This window comes from Lactuca sativa, chromosome 8 (genome assembly GCF_002870075.4).
Source record: "Lactuca sativa cultivar Salinas chromosome 8, Lsat_Salinas_v11, whole genome shotgun sequence".
Taxonomy (NCBI): Eukaryota; Viridiplantae; Streptophyta; class Magnoliopsida; order Asterales; family Asteraceae; genus Lactuca; species Lactuca sativa.
This window is the reverse complement of record NC_056630.2, coordinates 184,566,722-184,583,867: the sequence shown is the minus strand read 5'-3', so window position 1 is coordinate 184,583,867 and position 17,146 is coordinate 184,566,722.

Below are 17,146 nucleotides of genomic sequence, written 5' to 3'. Positions count from 1 at the left end.
ATAACTATAATTGGTAAGACTTGACCCGACCCGACATGGTCCATTTGGCTTGCATGGCATCATTCATTTGGATAGACTATAATGAGAGAAATAACACTCAAGGTTTGTTAATATATTATAAGTTCTAATATATTAATAAGATTATTAAATTAGTATTGATCAAGAATTAATCTAGAATTAATTAAGTGATCAAAAGAAGACTAATTAAATATATGGTTTGATTGTGTAAATCACGCATACTTGTATAGTGGGCTAATGCTCCATGGATTATCAAGTTGGGCTAAAACCCATAGGATGCTTCATGGTGTATTTGAACCCATGGATCCAAGGAAATGGAAGGCCATGACCATTAGGGTTTACCCTAATTGTGACACTATATAAAGATCATATCATTGGGAAAATCGGCCACAATGTGTGAGTGATAGGGCTAGCCGATTTTCATGAAGTGTTCCAATTTCTCTCAAGTCATTCCATGTGTATTTGGTGCTATGTGAACCATTTGAGGTGTCACACTTGGGGCATTAGGCACTCAAGCTTCATGAAGACTTTCTACATCAAAGGGGTATGTAATTCTAACTTTATATATTCATATGAATCAATGTTATTATGCTAGTTAGGATGAATACCTTGGAAAGTTCATATTTGCATGTATAATAGAGAAAAAAATAGATCCAAGGTATTTAGGGTTGGATGTACACTTAGGAGTGTTAGAATGCTCAAAACCCAACAGTGGTATCAGAGCCTAGGCTTGTTTTCAATTATACTTGATGCAAATTGCTGAAAATGCTGGAAAAATTGATTTTCTGGCTTTCTGGGCACTAGACTCGCCGAGTCCACTGATGAACTCACCGAGTCCATGAAGAAAATCATCCTACTCGTTGAGTAGGTTGATACACTCGACGAGTAGGAGCCCCAGGCAGCATATTTTCGAGTTTTTTTTGCTAGAAATGCACTAGGAACATTACCCTAAGCTGTTTTTGAACTGATAAACTTGTTTTTGATATGGTAATGTTCATACTAATCCAATTTCATAGATAATTGTCAATATATTCATGTTTTGTATTAGTTTAAAATCTATGCTAATTACATGAATTTTTTTGATGTGAATTATCTTTGTTCATATGAGTTGCTTAGATTAATAGATAAGTTAATTGATTATGTGTTTTCAATCCATTTTAATCTAAGAGATGATTCTAAAAGGTGTTTGTGTAACTTGTCCTCAAGTTACATGAAAGGTCACATTCAAGTTTCTTAAAACTCATAAAAGATGGCAAAGGTTACAAAATGAAGAGTCTTGTCCTCATTAAATGGTTTTATGACTCCATAACTTGTCCTCAAGTTATGGAGGTTCAAGAGTCACTTCGTTAAGTAATAAAATGTGTAACCTTAATTAATTTCATAAGTTACAAAATAAAGAAAAGTTACATTCTTTTATTAGTTTAAAGTCTTCCATAACTTGTCCTCAAGTTATGGAACTTGAATAGTTTTTTAATTAAAAATACTTTAAACACATAAGTTATGGAATTAATTAGTTTTGAATAGTTTCAAAACATGCCCTCAAGTTTTGGAATTTGAAAAGTTTTCACTTATGAATACTTTAATTCCAAGTTAGCCCTTAGAATTTTAAAAGTTAAAATTCAACCCTTATATTTATAATATTATAAGTTAATAATATTTATATATATATAAGTGTAAAGTCAGTCTTACCGTTAGTAGAACTCATTCACGAAGCCGATCTATAAGGGGGCTATAAGGTTACTCCTTATAGAATGGCAGTTTAATGGGTGTCCACTCTCACCCACCGCTTCCTTGACTGGTGGAGGGTCGTTAGCCGAACGGGTAGGACAAGGACTATAATTCTCCCTTCATTAAAAGTAGTAATGATAAATACTAAGTAGCTAAACCTTTTATAAATACCCAATCTTAGTTACTTAGGAAAATGTGAATAAGGTGCTAATCCATGAAATTACACTTTGCACTTTGTGTAAGTCGGTTAGTGGAGCATGTGTGGTTAACCGGAACAGTAACTCGTATTTAACAAGGTAGGTAAAGGGTAACTCAATGTTTATCATAGTATCAATGGAGCGTGTGTGGTTAACCGGCACATCGATTGAGGGGTAAACACTTAAGAGTACCAAGTAATTTGCGTGGTTACTTCACACATTGTTTTGTGATCCTCGGCATCCCAGTCACAAAACCTGAAGGGCACACTCGAGATTGAAACATGCCATTGAAAAGTTCAATGAATCTCATAAGAATCTAGGAGTTTCAAAACCAATTAAAACCTAATAATACATTTCGTTTATCTTGGTGGAAATTGGTCAGTCATCATTCACCTACCTTCAAATATTTTATAGCTTGGATTACGACATCCCTCTTCCAAGTTATAAAAGTATTGTGTTGGGTCCTAGCCTTAATATTTCATATTGAGTGTTATATTAAGGACATTAAAACAACTATCTTGAATATCTCCCAAAAAGATGCCTGGTTTAGACATTTATCATCTTCCCAAATCTCTTGAAACAAGCTTTCCTAAATGAAGATGATGTCCCATGGAAATCATACTTCTTTCACCTCCTCCAATTATTCTCCCTAACCCACAAGTTCTTGAAAAGTTTAAAGTCACTCAAGCCCTATTGGCAAGCAAAGGTCTATATGTGATCACATCTTGGAGATGTAGTCACATATTGACAAGCCGGGAGAGTTGGGTGTCAAAGTCTTGAGAAAGTTGGTGGCTCAACTACTTTCTAAGTCACATAGTGAGTTCCTTTGGGACTCCTATGAGACAGACTATGACAAGACCCTTAATGATCTTATCTATTTGATAAGATCAACTTCCAAAACTTTATGGACATTGACAATGATGACATTAGATATCCAGTAAAGCTCTCTCTTCCCAATGGAAAGGGATCGGCCATAGTCAACTCAGTTGACCAAATGGTAAAGAGAGAGGCCAAGTCTGAGATAGTCCCATTATCAACGGTCCAATGCCAAAGGAAGGGGCATTAGTTGCGTAGCTGCCAATTTTACCTAAGGATGTTAAAGTCAATAAGTTTGACTCTACTTCAGGTAAAGTCCACTATCTAACTCTGCTAAGTTTCTATTCTGAGATTCTTATTACATGTTGTGACTGGGTCACATGTTGGTGGCCAAGAATCAAAGGAAAAGTGTAGAAACTTAAAAGAAGTATATGAAGATTCTGATCACGAAGATGGATTTCACTCGCATGGTTCGGTGATCAGAATTTTTGGGCTGTTACTTAAGAGTTATGATATATATATATATATATATATATATATATATATATATATATATATATATATATATATATATTGCTTAGGAATAGATAACAAAAAGTTTTCATATGGATTGTAAAGATAAGTTTTTCCGCAAAGTTTTAAAATAAAAGGTAAAACTTTTGATTTTAGTTATTTTATGTATCCTTACAATGGCGTTTGTGGAAAATTGTTGCTTATAAGATTCCACTGACAACAATATTGGCAAGTGAATTTGATTCTTTCATTTGTGGTAATGTCTAAATTTACCAAATAAGGAAAGATTCTCATCACCCAAGGTTTCAATTGGACCGAGACTTGGAATCATGCAAGTTGTATAGCATGATGGATGAGAACTTTCGAGCATTGGAAAATTTAAGACTAACTACTTGTTCACATGGATGTGTGAGTTAAGTAAAGGACTAAGGGATCGAGTACACATTCTTGTGCACTGGTTAAGTCCACCTCAAAAGATCGATAAGAGTATTCGTCATAATTTACTGTAGCTCAGTTAATATGGTTATACTTACAAGCTTAAGTGTAATTCTGGGACACTGGAAAAGGTTCCAATGTATGACAGATCAAATAAGAAGAATCAACTTAGGCAGAAAGATAAAAGTTTCTCAAATCTGAAAAAATGGGAGAGTACTTTAGTATCATGTGTTAAGACCATCATAATGATTTTGAGACCTTATCACAATTCATCCTCTAAGTGGATTCTGATAGTTAAGAAGAGGAGTTATGAATTGTTGAAGTGGTTAAATCAAGAAGATGATTCATACTTCGTTCCGAAAACAATTCTTAGCGTTATACTCTAAGATTGTAACTTGAGTGACATGTCTTAAAGAAGGTTTAAAACGCTTGTCAAATGTAAGATTAAAAGTTTTCTACTCTTGTACATTTGAAATTGGTATGTTGTGATGTTTTGGATAAAACAAAGACCAACTAAGGCCAATTGTGTGAAGTGTTTGTCTTGATTAGAACCCACACTATCTCTTGAATATCTGAAAAGAAAGTATTATATGTCAAGAGGACAGTGGGGGTCTTAAAGTCTTGAAAGTCTCAAGAACTAATCAAGAATAAAACCTGAAGTTCTTCAGTAGCACACGACTTGAGGTTTATAACCTATCGTGTTGACATATTCTGTGCCCATTCCAGTTAAAGTTGGCTTTGCATATGAGTTCTTAGAGTTCTCAGTTAAAGATTGAGTTCAGTCCATATGAGTTTTGATTTGTCATTATCCTTGTCTTGTGACTATGGTTTTGACAATTCACATGGATAAGAACACATACACCATTAAATCTAAGTGTCATAAGGTTTCTCTCCGATTCATGAAAATGATGGTGAGGAAACACTTTCACGAAGTAGATTTTAGCTAGATAGCAATTGTGATATTTGCATTCTCAAAGTCGTTAGTGGAGCGTGTGTGGTTAACCGACACACTAACATGGACTTGTGAGAAGTGGCAAAGGTCTAAACAATCAAGACTATGATTACGGCGTCCCTTTTCATAGTTCTTAAAATTGTTTAGACACACCTATGAGCTATCTAAGATAAGGTGTATGATATTGATAAAGTTTTATCAAAGCAATCTAGTATTAGAAATCTGAACTTTGTAAGAAAGTCAATAAAATATTGATTTCTAGAAGTCCAACTGATTTCTGAGTACATGTCAAAGCTAGTGGGAGCATAAGTGTTATGCTAATAATCATCATGTTAGTGGGAGCATGATAATTATGATATAGGTTGCAAGTTAGCAATGTTAATTATAGAAAACAAAATGTTTCAATTGGGAAAGAGTTGTTTTTCTATAATTAAGGGAGAGTAAATTATACTTCATCTCAAATCTAAAAGCTTAGATTGAGGTTTTAATCGTATTTAGTCAAGTATATATATGAATGTTATGTTGGAATGGCTCAACACAAGAAAATTCTGTATATGGGTCCATTATTTGTGTTCTAAAATTCGATTATGATTACGACATCCCTTTTCATAATATTAATTCTGAGAACTTGGCAAATTGAAATGGAAATATTATAGCAAATGACTGGTTTAGTCTTTATGTGAGACATCATCAATCGTGTCCCATATGCTTCGGATATAGAATCGATTACATGTGCTATATTCATCCTTTCTAAAATTTTCCAAATGCCTGGGGCATTAAGAAGGGAAAAGGTCTAGAACTGGATATGACCAAAAGGATTAAACAATTGTTGAGGACAATCTAAGGTTTACCAAAGATTGGTTGCTCAAGGACAGTTGGAAGTATAGTGTTAATTGTTGGAAGGACCATATTGACATATTCTGAAAAAAGGAAACTCTTGTTCAGAATTGATAGTCAAAAGGGGAATATGGAAATGATCCCATAGGTGGAAGTTGTTCAATAAATCTGGGTAAGATTAGGAAACTTAATGTAAGAAGGATATTTCTAAGGAGCAGATCTCCTTTGGAATGCTCTGTAATGGTTGTTGTCAAGTCTTTCTGACTTTGTGCATAATCATTACAAGAGGATCAATGCATATAAGTTTAGAATCTAACAGATTTCAGTAAATGGCATGAATATGGAATTCTTGCATTTGCAGTAAGGATTTGGGACTATGAAATGAGAATCATTGGAGTTATGTTCAATTGGTCTATTTCGCAAAGTAAATATCATAGACAAACATAGTATGCATACTTGGTGTATGGCATGACTAGTGTTTAGAAAACATAGTGTGCATGCTTGGAGCATGGGACAACTATTGTTTTAGATTCAAGAATAAAGTTGATAGCTGAAACAGTATACAATGAATAATGTGTAATCATATGGTGATAAATAAAAGGTGTTTTATTTATGTTCATAGGTTTTGATACCATATTGGATTCAATTAGTATTGTGTTTCACTTTGCATGTTTTAACTTCCAGAATAACTAGGTCATTGTTCCGGATGACTAATTTATTCAAACCATCCACAGTCGGTCATATGTTGGAAGTAGATATGAATTAAGACTGTCATGGGTTGGCTTGTAGAGGTCTAGGATGTCGGACAAAGGGCTACAACACTCATGAGTGCTCATAAGTTTTGAGTATTGGATTCAACCCGCGCTCATTGGAATCACTTCATGGATTTTATCACAAGTGATCATGAGACGATAATATCTTATATTCTTCAAACCTAGAGATATGAGTTGTTACTATGAGTTGGTTGTACATTGATTGCACGAAAACGCATTCGGTAACTTGATGTTATAAAACGTGCCTTTGTGTACGATTCAACAAGTAGTAGAACAAGACATATGAGTCGAAGTCTATCCATTCCTTTCACCTTCGGGATAAAAGAGATATCTATGGGCCCCTAGATGATTTGTGATGACAAATGTAATTGCTCGGCCGGGCCTGGACTGATTTGATTTGTTCAATTAGTCAGTCGTCATAAATCGGAAATCGGGAAACAACAAATCGACAGAGAGAATGATTATAATCCATGTCTCATTCCATATGATATCTAGAATAGAGGATTATATTATCCCTTATCTAATGGACAAGTCATTGACAAAGGTCAGAGTTCTTCGACAAGGTCATAGTTCGACAGAAGCTTTTGAGAGCTACGATTGCTAGTCGGTTCTTGAAGTCATACGCAATAATAGTTTTAGAGTTATCCAAGTGGGAGACTGTTGGATTAATGTCTAAGTCCATAACTATAATTGGTAAGACTTGACCCGACCCGACATGGTCCATTTGGGTTACATGGCATCATGCATTTGGATAGACTATAATGAGAGAAATAACACTCAAGGTTTGTTAATATATTATAAGTTCTAATATATTAATAAGATTATTTAATTAGTATTGATCAAGAATTAATCGAAAATTAATTAATTGATCAAAAGAAGACTAATTAAATATGTGGGTTGATTATGTAAATCACCCATACTTGTATAGTGGGCTAATGCTCCATGGATTATCAGGTTGGGCTAAAACCCATAGGATGCTCCATGGATGCTCCATGGTGTATTTGAACCCATGGATCCAAGGAAATGGAAGGCCATGACCATTAGGGTTTACCCTAATTGTGACACTATATAAAGATCATATCATTGGGAAAATCGGCCACTATGTGTGAGTGATAGGGCTAGCCGATTTTCATGAAGTGTTCCAATTTCTCTCAAGTCATTCCATGTATATTTGGTGTTGTGTGAGCTATTTGAGGTGTCACACTTGGGGCACTAGGCAGTTAAGCTTCATGAAGACATTCTACATCAAAGAGGTATGTAATTCTAACTTTATATATTCATATGAATCAATTTTATTATGCTAGTTAGGATGAATACCTTGGAAAGTTCATATTTGCATGTATTATAGAGAAAACATAGATCCAAAGTATTTAGGGTTGCATGTACACTTAGGAGTGTTAGAATGCTCAAAACCCAACAACTCTATGGAGGTTAAAATCCATGGATCAAGGGGGAAATGAAAAGCCATGCACATTAGGGTTTACATGATGTAACCCTACATGTGACACACTATATAAAGAACCCCAAATGGAGCAAAATCGCCATCTAAGACTAAAAGTGTGAGGGCTAGCCGATTTTGTGCTCAAGTGTACTTCTCTGAAGTTATTCCAAGAGTTGTGGTGTTGTGTGAAACATTTGAGGCATCACATTTGGGGTGTTAGGCTCACAAGTTCTTTAGGAATCCAAGCAACAAGAAAGGTATGTCGTCATACTAATTTTTTATATTACAAGTTCCCCATTGTATGCTAGTTAGAATGAGAACCTTGGAAAATTCTTATTTGCATATATATTAGAGAAAATATAGATCCAAGATTTCTAGGGTTGCATGTACACCATAGGAGTGTTATAATGCTCAAAACCCACCAGTGGTATCAGAGCCTAGGCTTTTTTCTGTAAACTTGATGCAAACTGCTTGAAAAAGTCGAAAATTCTGCAATCTGAACAGTGAACTCGCCGAGTACATGGGGGGACTCGATGAGTCCAAATGTAAATTCATCCTACTCGTCGAGTAGATTCTTGCACTCGGCGAGTAGGAGGCCTTGTGTGTAGTTTTTCGAGTTTTGTTGCTGGAAATGGACTAGAATCATTACCCTAAACTGTTTTGGACTTTTAAAACCTGTTTTTGATGTGGTAATGATTATGCTAATGCATTTTCAATGGTTATTATCAAATTTTCAAGTTTTATATGTGTGTATATGATTCTTGAAATTGTTGATATATATATTCATGCTTATGAGTTTTAGTAGATCATAGGAATTATTTGCAAATTGTTTGTTAGTGTAATTCTTGATCTTAATGCCAATTAATGGACTCCATAACTTGTCCTCAAGTTATGGAATTCCAAAAGTGTTTTCTTTAAAGTCATTAAAACTTATAATTTATTGAATATCAAAGGTTTTGAATAGTTTCAAAACTTGCCCTTAAGTTTTGGAATTTGTAAAGTCACTTCAGAAAACTTTAATTCCATACCCTATAGTTTTAAAAGTTAAAATTCAACCCTTATACTTTATAGTATTATAAGTTAATAATATATATATATATATATATATATATATATATATATATATATATATATATATATATATATATATATATATATATATATATATTGTCACACCCCAAAACCGAGAACGGCGGAAACGTTCTGGGGCGGAGGACGTCATGTATAATATCAACAACAATGTAAAGTAGTAAACAAGCAACAACATCATCCATTGCATTAATAAAATAATTATTATACAATTGTATTCTGACAAATTTTGATAAACACTAAAGCATAAATCAAAATGAAAGATAAGTCTTGAATAAGCTCCATCTTCCGTTTTCCTTGCATCGGTACCTGTCTATGATGACCTGAGGATACAAGTAATTTTGAAAGCGAGTATCAGCTATAAAGCTGGTGAGATCATAAGTATTAATGTGTCTTAATTTGTGAAAACTTATAATTTCTAAGACTTGACATTGCTTTGAAAGAAAACGCATATAAGTATGAAAATATTTGTAGCTCAACTGTATATGTTTGAAAATCCCTAGAAATCCCTATGATTTCTATTAGTAACAAAAGGAGTCTTCTACCAAGACTTAACTGTTCTGTGTGTGTGTGTTTCTTGTAAGAGTATGGATATTTTCCAAAGTATAACTATTATTACTCAAAATATAGATTGTATATTTATGTTTAAGTGAGGTTATCACTGAAATATGTACTGGAAAAATTAACGTAGTACTAAATCGTAGCTCTAAAAGGGCTACTATTTATCAACGGATAGCATCTACATTACCGCGCTTCCTATGAAAAATTCGCGAAGTGAATGTAATGGGAAAGAGATGGTACTATGGTGTAGTGTCAAACTACAACCGTACCTATTACCTTAAATCTAGGGTAATACTACCAAGTACCACAGTATTTGGATATATATATGTATATATATCAATACACCGATACTCAACTTGCCTTATTTGATGGATAAGGTATAATGTGATGTCTAGATCCCAGACTGTTTCGCTCCCCTATCAAAGGGGTTTTAGGACCCACACACGACCCCTGCATGAATGCAAGCCGTGAGCACCACATTACCTGTGATCATGTATACTCGATATAACAATCACAATCGTAGTGTGCTTTATCAGTATAGTTAGATCCTAAACTGGTTCTGAGCTATAGCCCCTAGTGACGTCTATCCTATGTATATGAAAGCGTACTCATGTAAGTGTGATCACGCAATTGTACTTATGGTGTACTGAAATGTTCTACGTGTGCTAGCGGTAATGTGTGATCTCTTTATCTAGCAAGTATTGTCATGTAAGTGTTCTAGTATAGTTGTATATGTTCTCGTAGTATAGTTGTATATATTCTCTTCCTAGTATAGACTCATGAATGAACTGACTCATTGATCTAGCAGTTGTAATAGTATGATTCTGTGTTACCCCGATGGTAACTTGTTAACGGTGTGTTTAGTACGTATGATTATGGAAGTACTTTTATGTCTATATATGTCTATTTGATATATAATTAATATGGAAACGACCTTCGGATGGTCACCCAAAATCCTATCAGACCACATCCAAATCGAGGAAAAGGAAACAAGGTGGATAGCCTTCCTAAGCCCTTTAAACATTATTTATACGTCTATACATATATGGGCATGCAATTTGTAATATAAAAGCATAAATAAGTGTTTATAAGACATTTGATACATAAACATTAGTTTCAAGGAAAGATCGACTTGATGTCAATCTATAAAACCATTTGAAGGCATAAGTTTGATAAAACAATATAAGTATAAGGAACATTTGTTTGAAACACTGTTGTAAATAAGTTTGAAATATGATAAACGGAGTAAGAGGTACAGTGTAATAAGGAGTTTAAAACATATAAAATGTTTATAAAAATCATTTGAAGGAAATTGTTTGGTAAAACGGCTAAATGAGTAGCCAAATCTTTTGATTATTGTAAGTTAATCACATGTGATTGATGTAATAAGTAATATACTCCTACTTACTAATCACATGCAATTGACATAATAAGTAGCATGATTCTACTTGTATCCCCCCCCCCCCCCCCCCCCCCCGTAAAGCATTTAAAAGTAGTTTAAAACATTATTTAAGGGGTATGAACTCACATGAAAGCTTGAAGATAGCGAGATGGAAAACCGGGCAGAGTTTCGTCTCGGGAAACGGATTTTCCTCGGGATTCTCGGGAATCTCGGGAGTAAAATCGACCCTCGGGACTTGAGCAAAAAGACCAGAGCTTCGGGTTATAACGGGCACGGAAAACGAGGCAAGATCGAGAGAGAAATGAGAGAATTGAGCAACTTTTTCGGAAAGCCTCGCATCCTATTTATAGGAAGGCTGAACCGCCTCCGAACGCGGGGCGTACGCTCGTACGCAGCGCGTACGCGTACGTCATGCGTGACCGAAGCCTCGACTGCCTCGGTTCGGATGGGACGGGTTGCTGGGTACGCGGGTCGGATGGGACGGCGGGTCGGATGGGACGTCGGGTCGGACGGGTCGGAGCTTCGGACGGGTCGGATTCCTCGGATATCGGCGACGTGGACGATCCGAAGCCCTTGATCTCAGTACGCGGGGCGTACGAAGGTACGCAGGGCGTACTTCGGACCTATCCGATGACTCCCCTTCGGATAATACCAGGAATTTACAATTAAATTTATATTTATTTTAATTAAACTTCTAAAATTCATATCTCCCTCATACGAACTCCGTTTTTGACGTTCTTTATATCCACGCGAAGGTGAGACCATGATCTACAACTTTCGTTTAGATTCCGTTGGCAAATTCCGAAATTATTTTTATTATTTATTTATCAAAATGACGTGATTAAGGAATTTCTTCTAAAATTCATAACTTTCACATCCGAAGTCAGATTTGGACGTTCTTTTTATGCACGATCATAGATTGAGGTTGTCTATAACTTCCATTTAGATACTTAAGGCTAAAAACTATTGCATCGAAATTTCGCGTTTTACGATTAATCGCTGATGCCGGTTTTTCCGAGAATCTTCGGTTGGTCATAACTTCTTCATTATAACTCGGATTTTAGGGTTCTTTATATGTACGAAAACCTTGATACGGTTCCTACTACTTTAATTAACCCCAATAAGATTTTAGGAAAGTTATATTTTGACCTAAATTTGATTGGTTTTACATTACATTGTCTCGAAATATCGGGTTATCACATCATCCCCCCGTTAAAGGGAATTTCGTCCCGAAATTAGAATTTAAGCAAGGAAGTATGCACGAATAATCGAGTCGTGAGGAGGAAACTTCCTAATCGATTGGTTCTAACGCACCTAAGTGATAACGGGTTCTTGGTTGCCATTCTAACGAACCTTCACTAACAGGCGATGGCGTTTCTTCGTCCGCTTGACCTCTCGGTCGAGGGTCACTACGGTTCTAATACGAAGTTGAGGATCTCGAAGAGTGGACTTGCAAGAGTCCTAACGGAAAGGTATGGTTTCACGATCGAGATGCGAAGAGTAGAAAGTACGTTACTGAGTTCGCGGAGTAGGTCTTGTTTGTGAGAGGCACAGGACCGATTCTGATAAGAATCTCGGAGGTCCTGCATAACTTGGATTTAGATTTCCACGCTTTACGAAGCGCATTAAGCCATTCCCAGAGTGAGTTATCCTAAAGAACTTGGGCACTCACTTGGAATCTCAAAGGTTCCTTTTCTTACGTAACTCCCCAGTCAAAGGCCACCCCTTGCTGGGTCAAATTCGTACGAGTTTCTGTAGCTTGCGAGGAGTTCCGAATGAACTAATGCGGTGGGTCGGTAAGACCTAGAATCTGGTGAAAACTGACGGCGTCTCTGGTGTCGATAATGCTCAACGGTTTTGTCAAATTGAAAGAGTACCCAAAATTTCACACATTACTATCAGTGTGTCCTAGAAATTTTACTCTTCAATTTCAAAACTCGTGCCTAGAGAACTTTGCTAAAAGTTCCACTGTAGGATTGTTACCATGGGCTTTCTTCTTACTACGAGGGTGGATAAGTAAGTCATCTCATGGGGAAAATGACGAATTGATCCAAGTAAGAAAGACGTAACCCTTCATTTAACTCATGAAAACCATGGGCGTATTGGTCCTATCCGAAAGGTATCACTACGAACTCGAAGTGTCCGTATCGGGTTCAGGAGATAGTCTTCCGGACATACTCCCCTAACACTCGAACTGGTGATATTCGGATTCCAGATCCATTCCTGGAAGTAAATTCTTTCCTTACGTTTGCTCAACCATTTTGTATAAGCGAGGCAGAGATAACGCTTTCCATGAAAGTCTTGACGGATTCCTCGATAACCGAGACACATACGATGCGATCCATCGATCTCTGGAAGAATCTGACCAGGGTTCTCTAGGGTGAGAAACCTAGTCTTCTAATTCTATTACTGTGTGGTTCGCCAAGTTGCTCGTGCTGTTCTTGTATCTCTGTGGGTGTTTAAACTATAGGGTGATCTGTTTTCGGGAGTTGTACTGGGTTCTAAGTCTATGACGATGTGATTACTCGTATACTTAGGCAGTTTCTCCGTCCTGAAGTCCATTTGAGAATTCATACAGGGCTTCACGATCACCATTTCGTGTATACGAGGCGTATATAATTAAGATTGAAAAGGTAGTCGAATAACTGATTCTTCCTTACCCTCACATCCCAAGGAGGAAAAGAGTTAAGGCGAAATCATTAATTCTAAACCTGTAGATCCTTGATTATATAACACTCTTATGTATACCTTCCTCAGTGATAGATCATCCGTATGAATTTTCCTAGATTGCACTTGACGTACTGCACGAGTGGTACATCGAGGATTTCCTTGGAAAGAAACTATCTAAGAGGTAATCCTGGAATGAGCACTTCGGCGTTCTGATAAGACGGCTTCGCTGAAAAAGTGATCTAGAAGAAAGAGATGTATGCATGAAGTTGTTTTCGCGTCGATCAAATTGAATCTGATTGTATGATAATGTCGGAATCATACAGAAACTTTAAAGACATTAGAATTAAACATAGACGATTACAGACAAAACACAACTGTGCAACCATGAACAGAGTTACAGTACTTTAGATTTACCACTAGACAATCGCTGCGAATAAGATATACTACAAAAGACAAGTATACGCAGCACGAGCATTCCTATACAGACAGGATCTCGCAAAAGGTAAGACTCTAGTTGCACTAGTTCTAGATAGTTTATAAGTCTGTTACAACAAAACGCCTTAAATACATTAACGTGGTTCCTGAGCAGGCTCTCCTGCAGCTGTGATCCTGGGAATCTTCCCGTCTGCGCCAGGGTTCTGCGTTATCGGGCAATCCTTCTTGAAGTGCCCTAACTCACCGCATTGGTGGCATGACTGGCTAGTACTCACATCAGTGGAGGAAGTGAAGTGTCGGGTAGGAGTTATGGGAACACGGGTGCTTTCCTTGTTTTCCTTCTTTGGGTAATCTCTTTTATAGTGCCCAAACTCACCACAGTTATAGCAATTTAGGCTGGCCCTAGTGGTGGAGGTAGCTCTACAGAAACGGGCGATGTGACCTTTCTTGTTGCAGTTCATGCACTGCAAGACTCGGCACATTCTTTCGTGGTGGAAATTGCACCGGTCGCACTTCGGGAGTGTTCCCTCATATGGTCTACTCGTTACTGGGATGGCAGAGGTTTGTGGCTGCTGTCTGGCAATTTTCTGAAACTGTTTGCGTTCCGCTTTGGCTTGACGTTTTCTTTTCTTGTTCTCTGCTTTCTGGCTTTGCGAGCCTGTGGCTGTTACTGTTGGACGACTTCCTGGATGGATATTGCAATTGGAAACTTTATTCCCATAAGCAGCATTGACTGTGCTGATAGCGCTACGGTGCGCCATGACCGCGGTTACGGCAGCCACTACAACAGCTGTAACTGTCGTTTGAAAGGTGGCGGCGTCCATCAGAAAATTAGAGGTCTCGTTGCTTGGTTGGTTGCTTCTGGACGACGCCATGATTATCCCTATGATGCAGTCCTGGTACGAAATGGAAGTATGTTCGTAGAATGGTCTCAAGACGTTTGTCGTTCGAGCTGAGGTATCGTGGGTTGGTGAATAACAAGATCCAACCACTGAAAGAGACTTGGGAGTGTCACCGGAGAGAAATCACTATAGTCCAATGACTTGACTAAAGTATGATTTAAATAGACTCTAATGAAAGTAAGATAAAAGTACTTGAAATGAAAAATGACGCAACAGTTAGCCGGCTGTCAATATCTTTGATATTCACGATGTAAGGGTTTTGGAAAACGGCCTTTTAAAGGTCTCACATCATATCCCCAGAAGATAGTTCCTAACATCATAAAGACCTAACTAAAGCTCGTACTGAACAAGATAATTTCATAGAAAATGCCACATCGGGCATAGACAGAAAACGATTCTTTTTTTATAAGGGAAATAAGTAAAGCGTCTACTACGGGCGACGGTCATCCCTCTGGTGCACTCTTAGTTCAACCAATTGACGTTCTATTGTCAAGTAGGTGTCTTTCGCACACCATCTGGCGTACTCGGAGTCCTATGACTTCGGCTTGTGACTCAGCTAGTGCTTGTAGCCGGGTTTCATGGTTTCTCTTTGATCTCTCGTGAGCATCCTCTAGAAGAAGGGTGTGGAGGGTATGCATTCTAGCATAGGCGACTTCTTCTGAAATCTGATGTAGGGCTGTCCTGCCTTGAATCTCATTTATGGCCTCTCTGCGGACCAAGATTGGCAAGACTATATCTGCTAAGCCCTCATTGCTCAAGTCGTAAAAGTTTCGGTTGCCAATAAATGGCATGGGCTGATCTTGTTCTTGGCTCCATGTTTCCAAGCATTCCACTCACTCAGGGTCAGGCCATGAAAAGCCGGAAGAGGGTTAGGAATTTGAAACGGGAGCTACTAGGGGTAGGTTCTCAACTTCTGGTTCGGAGTTAGCATCATACGAAAAGTCTTCATCACGGTGGTCATCCAAGGGGATAGGATGATCATTCCCTGGTTCTTCTCCAAACCAACCAGCTATGACTTCATTCGGAAGGTACTGGTTGTCAAGGGAATGGAGTCCAGCTATGATTTTTGTGCGAGAATTTAGGGTAAGAGGATAATTATTAGACGAACTATCTAGATAATTATTTAGAAAACCTTCATTAGTTACATCGCTAATTGTGAAGTGCATACCAGCTATGTGTAATCTAAACAGGATAGACCTTCGAATAAGTGACCTTATTTCCAAATTCACACAGAATAGGGGTAAGGCAAAATTACCACTGATTCTAAGTCTATAACATCCTAATTACATGTAGCCTTAGTGTATCCACTTAGCAACTATCAACTTAGTAATGAGGATTCCGTTTTAATTCTCAAGTATAAAGTACTTATAGTAACACCAAATACTCCTATAGTATTTTAAATTTTTATGTTATGTTTTATTGTTCTCATTGTGGTAGGGTTGGTAAGATTTTAGCATTGTTGCAACCACACACTTAAACTTTAGGCACATGCTAGTCAACCCTCGGATAATATAGGCGATCAGGCTATATCTTCCCAGTTTTGACCATATGTCTCTAAGCACACTTGTGTTGCCCAACAATCGTAATTCTTTTGTACTGTCCTAGTGACACTGATTTTAGTATGAATGCAGGCACGTATACTTACTTAAATATTTTATTTAAAGTATAAACTCTAAATCAGAGTATTTTTAATCCCATTGTATTTATAGTTAGTATATCTTTTATGGGTTGATATACTCAATTCACTATAAACAATGCTCTGATACCAATCTGTCACACCCCAAAACCGAGAACGGCGGAAACGTTCTGGGGCGGAGGACGTCATGTATAATATCAACAACAATGTAAAGTAGTAAACAAGCAACAACATCATCCATTGCATTAATAAAATAATTATTATACAATTGTATTCTGACAAATTTTGATAAACACTAAAGCATAAATCAAAATGAAAGATAAGTCTTGAATAAGCTCCATCTTCCGTTTTCCTTGCATCGGTACCTGTCTATGATGACCTGAGGATACAAGTAATTTTGAAAGCGAGTATCAGCTATAAAGCTGGTGAGATCATAAGTATTAATGTGTCTTAATTTGTGAAAACTTATAATTTCTAAGACTTGACATTGCTTTGAAAGAAAACGCATATAAGTATGAAAATATTTGTAGCTCAACTGTATATGTTTGAAAATCCCTAGAAATCCCTATGATTTCTATTAGTAACAAAAGGAGTCTTCTACCAAGACTTAACTGTTCTGTGTGTGTGTGTTTCTTGTAAGAGTATGGATATTTTCCAAAGTATAACTATTATTACTCAAAATATAGATTGTATATTTATGTTTAAGTGAGGTTATCACTGAAATATGTACTGGAAAAATTA